The sequence below is a fragment of the Oreochromis aureus genome, linkage group 3 (genome assembly GCF_013358895.1).
Source record: "Oreochromis aureus strain Israel breed Guangdong linkage group 3, ZZ_aureus, whole genome shotgun sequence".
In the NCBI taxonomy this organism is placed as follows: Eukaryota; Metazoa; Chordata; class Actinopteri; order Cichliformes; family Cichlidae; genus Oreochromis; species Oreochromis aureus.
This window is the reverse complement of record NC_052944.1, coordinates 52141424-52147895: the sequence shown is the minus strand read 5'-3', so window position 1 is coordinate 52147895 and position 6472 is coordinate 52141424.

Sequence of the window (6472 nt, the reverse complement as noted above, 5' to 3'; positions counted from 1 at the left end):
CCTTTGCTTTCGTGTTTGCTAGTGGCCTTCGTGGCTGCTGGCTTAGTCCTGGCTTCCGCTGGAGGGTCCGAGGGACCGCTCCGGCCTTCGTCTCAAGTCTCCGCTGGAGGGTCCGAGGGACCGCTCCGGCCTTCGTCTCAAGTCTCCGCTGGAGGGTCCGAGGGACCGCTCCGGCCTTCGTCTCAAGTCTCCGCTGGAGGGTCCGAGGGACCCGTCCGGCCTTCGTCTCAAGTCTCCGCTGGAGGGTCCGAGGGACCCGTCCAGCCTGCAGCGTCTCCGGCTTCCACACCGCCGCCTGCAGCGCCACTGCCTCCGGCTTCCACGCCAGCTGCAGCCTCACCGTCTACGCCGCCAGCTGCAGCGCCTCCGTCTCCGGCTTCCACGCCGCCGCCAGCTGCGGCCTCTTCGTCTCCGGCTTCCACGCCGTCACCTGCGGCCTCATCAGCCACGCCAGCAGCAGCCTCCGTGTCTTCGGCCTCGCCTGGTCCAGCCTCCGTGTCTTCGGCCTCGCCTGGTCCAGCCTCCGTGTCTTCGGCCTCGCCTGGTCCTACCCCGTCGGGGTCTGCAGCTGACTGGCCACTTTCCAGGCCACTGGCCAGGCGACATCGCCGTCGTGGGCGGCCTCCGGACCGCCTTTGCCTGAGTCGCCGCCGCTGCCGTCCTCACGGCCGGCCCCCTGAACTGTCCGGGCTCCTGGGTTGTCGGCCCCCGGGCCGGCCCCCTGACCTGGGTCCACATCGCCACCGCGGCCTTCCGCACGGTCGGCCCCCGGAACTGTTTGGACTTCTGTGCGGTCGGCCCCCTGAACTCTTCGGTTTTGGACTGTGTTTTTTGGGGCTCCGGTGTGCGTCTTTTGTTGTTGTTTTTTGGTGGTGGCTCGTGTTGCGGTTTTTGTCCCTCTTGTGCACTGGTTTTGTTTTGCAGCGAGCCCTCCGTCCTGGGCCCCCACCGCCCGCCCTGGTCGGGTTTTCTGTTTTTCTGGCTGTTTTTGTTTTCTTGTTGGGCTGTCTGGTGCCAGCCTTTGAGGGGGGGGTACTGTCATGATCCTGGGTCCGTTTGACCCAGCGTTTTGTGTTTTTCTATTTAGTGTGATTTTTGTTCTGTTCTGTTTCTGTTTTGTGTTTTCTCTGTTCGGCCCGTGTGTGTCCTTGTATGTGTAGTTCCTGTTTTATTGTGACAGTCTGTGTCTTTTGTCAGTGTGTCCTGTTTACATTCCCCACCTCGTCAGCTGTTATGTCTCCCAGGTGTGTTCCTCCTGTTTCCCATCCCCTGATTACTGGTGTGTATTTATTGTGTGTGTTCACTCGTCCTCGTTGCTGGTTCGTCTGTGTTGTTTCCCCTCGTTCTCCCTGCGTCTCGCCATGTGTGATTTCCCCGGACCTCCCTGCATCTGTGTTTCTGGTTTGTTTTGTTAGTTTCACCCAGTTTAGGTTTTTCAGTTCTCGTTCACCTGCCTTTGTTGTTTGTACTCACGCGTGTAATAAAGACTCACCTGCACCAGAGCTGCCGCCTTTTGGGTCCTCTTTATAAACTCCACAAGCCTGCCACACCGGGCGTGTCATTAAGAGCCCTTTGAGACTTGGATGTTGGCTTAATTTTTATCCCAAAGAGAAATTTGACCCTTAGAAACTAAAAAAACAAAGCAAAACAAAACACGGTACTGTTTAGTTGTGGTGAACACTTACCTCAACTGATGGGTTTTTTTCTCAGCCATTTATTCTGAAAAGAAATAAACATGTTACAAGGACAGATATGGACAGTTTCGACACAATGCACATTGCAGACTACTGTACATGGTATGCCCGGTAGGCATGTCTGTTGTAGCCTGCCCTTTATAAATATCTCTTTGATTATTCAAACAGTGTTTAAAATGTGACTCGTTTGTTATCCAAAAACATTTTATCTATGTTACTGATTCAAAATATACATATATACATATATTTCAAGTTTTTAACTCAAACAGACGCTTGAGCATATTCATATAGCAAAATCCACAATGCCATAACCAGTGTGCACCCTAATGCACATCTTGTAAGTGTATGTTAATCAGTACATGAAGCGTACCTCTAGTGAGTCTTTATCCATCATTTGTGAATCTACTGATTTGTTTTTTAACTGCAGTTTTCACGAACTGCGGATGATGAAATCCTCTGTATTTTAGAAAATGTCTTTAAACTGTTGCTGTTCCTACTTACTGAGTTCCCCAGCTACTTTTTTACTATGTGAATAAACTATTTGAACAAGAAAGTGTTAAGTTAAATTGTTGAATGTTGTCATTGTGTTTCTTAAATTTGTAAAGTCTTAGTTCAAACTAGAGGATCAAGACATTCCTTTGTGCCCCTCCCCAGCCTCTCGAGGTTCTGGGAGGAGCCTGTAGTGTTTTATCACAAGCACATCCCTTGTGAAGATTCTGTTTGATGTTTGGTAAGCTTCCTGCTTTTATGATCCTTTTGGTGAGCAGGAGGTCACACAAACGCACCCTCATGACACACACACACACGTTTTTGCATACACGTGCACACACATACACACACATAGTGCCTTGTCTTTGTAACCAAGGGGGGGGGGGGGGTTACGGTGGGAGGTGCTTGTGTTGTGTTGTATTGTGTAAACTATTGTGTATTGTAACTGTCATGTCAATAAAAAGCTACGAGGAGAGCTACTCTTTGAAGGATTTGGGCTAGAGACAGAAGCATTGCGCCACTGCCTGGTTCTGACCAAAGTTTTCCCTCGTTAGCAAGTTAAGGACCGGTTGAAGATGTTCTGTCTTGTTTTCCGTTCTTCATGAGGAATAAGTCTCTAAACTAGCGGGGCCTGTGGAAACACAGACCCAACAGAAAGGTATCGTAGATTTAAAGACACATCTTAATTGAAGCAAAGGCGAAAAATGTGGAATGAAATTCATGTGACTGTTCTTCTGAAATCTGACAGAGAGTGAAAATCCAAGCGCTGCTGCAATCCTCTGCATTAATGATCTTTCTGTTTCTCTGTGTGTGTGTGTGTGTGTGTGTGTGTGTGTGTGTGTGTGCTCACAGAGGAAAGGTCACGACAGGAGTTCCCTGAGTTGACACATATGAACCATAAAGTCAGTTCGGACTGAGGACTTCCCGAGCAGTTGTAAACATAGAAGTACATTCAGTCTTGACAAAATAATTTTTTATCCAATGCATATATCACAATGATTGCATTAAAATCATATTATTTTATGGGGGTAATATCACAAATTACTGTAGATCATTAATAGGGAACAAAAAAAGGATCACTTCAGCAATGTTGCTAGGAGACAGAAGTCTTGACACGTGCTTATAACTTAAAACACAAAAAATTCTAATATCAGTTACTAGGGATGCAACGATACCAATTTTTTCAAACCGATCCGATACCGATACTTGGATCTGAGTACTTGCCGATACCGAGTACAAAAACCGATACTTCTACCACACACAAGTTAAACTTAACCAGTAGTAAAGAAACGACCCCACACAACTCTTTAACCCAAACGAAACGTTCACTGAACGTAAGGGCAGAGACAAATACTGTACAACACATCTCTTTTTTAAACTCAAATGATATTCCAATTCCTTAACCAAATGAAATACACTGTATAAATGAAATAATTCCCTTTCAAATTATATTAAACAACCCAACTTATGTTATCACCTTTTGGTAAGTGACTCACTAATATACACTCCAAAACACATTATATAAATCCACTAAACATACAATATTCACACATGGGCGCCACACACACTCACATTCACACTTGTTGCAGGCCTGTTTGTTGCTCACGCCGGACGATGGAGAAAAATCCTCTTCTCCCCAGTAAGAGCACAAAAGTCTGACTTACAGTTCAGCTGATCGGTAGGTCGCCATTCACCAGTCCCACACTAAATCCACTCCCTGCGGACCCGATGCTGTCTCTGCTACAGCACGTTAGCCCGTCACTGTCCAGCTCTCCGACAGTCCATAGCGGCTGCCTCCGAGGCGCAGCCAAGCAGTCCGGGCTAGCCTGTAGCCTCGGCGGTCGTAGCTGGAAACACAGCACGGTGGTGCGACCATTGAAACAAAAAGTCACTTCACCCACACTCTGTTGTGAAGCTCTCACACGGTCAGCTTTCTAGTCACACACTCTTTTGTGCTGGTTAACCTCAGTAAAACTAGCCGAGTCTCTCACTTTGGTTCAGCTAACCTCGTGCATCTCCCCATGCAAGGTCCCGTTTTATGCTACCTTCACAGGCCTCCAGAAAATTAGAACTCTGAAAAATATTTTAACTCCCTTCAGAGTTACATACCATAAAATAATACTTTTATGATTAACGTAACAGTTTGATTGCTCTAATTACCTGTATTTACCTTGCAACATATTACAGGGCAAATTATATTCAGGGTAGAGTTACATCACATAACATCAACTGTGAACACCTTATGTTACCGTGGCGTTTAAGTCCATGGGAATTATGAGTATCGGTTCATGGTATCGGTTAACTTTTACGAGTACGAGTACGCACACATTTTACAGTATCGGCACCAATACCCGATACCAGTATCGGTATCGGTGCATCCCTATCAGTTACAGCTGGTAAGATTTATGGTATAAACCAGACTTTCACAGTCTGCATCTTTACAGGGTTTTTTTCTGCTTTTGTTCACTCCTAGTGTGATTAAAAAACAACAACCCACAGACATCCACAAACACAGAACCCACTAACTATTAGCCGCTTTTTCCCCTAAACAGTCAGTTGACTGAGAGAAATGCAATCCATCATCGTGAAAGCTGAAGGAGATGTGCTCCGTAGTCAAACTTATATTTCCTCAACTTACATCCTATGTTCTGCTTAAATCCGGCTTCCCTTTATGGTTTGATGGAAAATTGGTTAAACCATTGCTCAACTTATGTCTGAATGACAGCAGATAATTCTGATGAAAAGGAAACTGAGCCTGTAAGCACTTTGCAGCTGAGTCGAGGGCTCATGGAAATAAGGTCAGGAGGTGTCCGGCGTGAGTACGCATGCGGCCTGACATTCCATTTGGGACATCTGACAGACTCATTAGTGCAACTCAGGGTGTGAGCAGCAACTCCTGTATAGCAGACATAAGAAAAGTAATGTTGTAGTTGTTAGTGCTTCTTTTTTTTTTTTTTTAAACCGAGATTCCAGGGCTCGTATAAATAAGTAAGAATCTCTAAAAACATGCTGTAAAGTAGAACTCTTACTTTCCAGAATTTCCAGGATTCACTTTAGGAGAACATTTACACATAATTAAAAGCACTTTAATGAGCACTTTATTTAGCACCACACTTTAAATATAAATGTGCAAACAAGGTTTAATTATTTATTGAATATTTATTGAGTATTTTAGTAATTAGCAGGTAGCCTCTTGACGAAGGCCTGCACAGCTGCCTCTCTAACATAGAACTAATGTGACTGTAGTATTAAGCTACCAGCTGAATGATTTTAAGAGAAACTGATAAAAGTGAGTATTGAACAGAAAGTTTGATGATAAGCTGCAGCCAGAACTCAGTCCTCTGATGTTATCACATGCAGCAGAAACGGAGAGGAAACTGATGGCATCAATCTGATAAGAACAGCTCAGTTCATCCTGTTTACTATGGAAATACAACCATAGATCTACAAACTGTCATGTGGCTTCTGATTTTATCAAAGTAGCGAGAATTTTAGAATTTCTGAGAATTTCTGTTATAATGGCTGGGAAGACTCAATCTCACAATAATTCCTATAGAGAGCTCCAGTAGATTTTCTTAGTGTACAGGCTGTGATTAGCTGACCTGCTGCTTTCTGTGGATGTAAACAACTGAATTCATCTAGATGTGAGCTTATGTTTCATCAGATGTCCTGGCTGATGTCCATCCTCCACACTCAGAGTACACTGTTCATGCTGTCTTTATATTAGATGGCCACTGTGCAGCAGTCACACACTGTTCTTTACTTTAAACTCATTACAGTGCAGCAAACTAACCTGTTTATCCTGCACTAACCTGCTAGGGTTTCATCAGTTCGATTAGCAGCAGGTTTCACAACATGAAATGGTTGGAGCTTATCCCAGCTGTCTTAGGGCAGGGACATAATGCCAGTCAGTCACAGGGCTACCACATCGACACAGAAAGCGAGTCACCCTCACATTAGAATGACTAGTTAACCTATCCCCACTAACTGCATATCTTTGGACTGTGAGAGGAAGCCGGAATACCCGGATCAGAACCCACACTGACACGGGGAGAACATGAAAACTCCACACAGAAAGACCAGATATTGCAATCAGAATCAGGAACTTAGCTCAGGCAACATAGCTGATCACTGGGCCAACCTCTCGTGTTTCGATAATCATGATAGCTCTGATACATTTATTGGAGCTAAGCTGCTTTAAAAAAAATCCAGCTGTTATCACTGACACTAAAATATCATTAAATACCTCGCTGTGATATCAGAGCTTAAAGCTGCTCACAGTGGAGCCA